At 37.0% G+C, this 1,155-nt stretch overlaps 1 non-coding gene across 1 annotated transcript; it reads left to right on the forward strand.

Moving 5' to 3' along the window:
* Positions 1 to 61: 61 nt before the first annotated feature.
* On the forward strand, positions 62 to 132 carry SARC_30313. Its single transcript has one exon. It is a non-coding gene; the product is annotated as a tRNA-Gly (tRNA).
* Positions 133 to 1,155: the final 1,023 nt, after the last annotated feature.

Consider the following 1,155-nt stretch of genomic DNA (forward strand, 5'->3'; position numbering starts at 1 on the left):
TATATGTTTGTTTGAGCTTACAATAATGGTTATATAATTGTCTATACTGTTACTGAACATATTCCAACTGGTGTAGTGGTAACATAGATGATTTCCATTCATCTGCCATGGGTTCGATTCCCGTGTTGGAGATTCATTTTTCCATTTTTTGTGTCCAATTTGTCAATAGAATATAGTTTACTCCACATTATTAAACGAGAATGTTTTATTTTGATCTTTGAAGCTTGGAGTCAGCTACCTGGTCAATTGTCTAAAACGCAATCATTATGTACATCACTTCTGGCTGTGCCAAATTGACTCCTACTGTGTCACATGGGACACGTGTTGATTTCAAGTTTTATTTTAAATTTGTCATTGATGTTATACTGAATCGTTTCGTTTCACAATGTCAGCATGACCCTACTCAAAGATTCGGATAACTGCTTGTTCAACGGCCTGGTATTATTTATTCCAAATAGAATCAGTATTATTTCTCACATGAATGCTGGCTAATTGATTAAGCGCACAAAGCGAGGTGGAAGTGGTAGTTTCGTCGATAAACCGGTCGTTGCAGGTCCATGGGTAGGGACTTAAGCAGGAGTCGGAACTTGAAGGTCGACAATTTAGTAATATACGCGTTATATCCTTCGAGTAGAAAAGTTTGTGATTTTTATCTTTTGTGTGAATAGATTTTTTCATTCGAAAAAAAACTTGAAATGTGATAAAGTATGTGCTTTGAGATGAGCTAAACGGAAGTATAGAGTATTTTTGGGTACGACAATCAAGCCTCATGCATACATGAAGTCTGTTACTTTATATATATCCATTTGATATCATCTGCCGTTGAATCTCACGGCTCTGAGCGGAAAGCTTTGTAATTCTAGCTTGTCGTGTGAGTTGTCGGACTCTACAGTGTAAGCCGATGGATTCGAACATATGCTGGGGAGTATTCATGTATACTCAATATTATTGCTGAAACCTACAGCTCAAGATTAGAGATAGTGTATATGATATCGTCGTTCTGTAGTACATGAGAAGTTAATCATTACATTAGCACGAATTTAAGACGATAAGCCCCAGACAAAGAAATGAAGGCTGCTACTTCATTTATAACCACGTATAAAATAAATTAGCCCACGATCGGCCTTCTGCACTTTAAACCAGCACCCCATATAT

This window comes from Sphaeroforma arctica (genome assembly GCF_001186125.1).
Source record: "Sphaeroforma arctica JP610 unplaced genomic scaffold supercont1.8948, whole genome shotgun sequence".
NCBI lineage: Eukaryota > Ichthyosporea > Ichthyophonida > Sphaeroforma > Sphaeroforma arctica.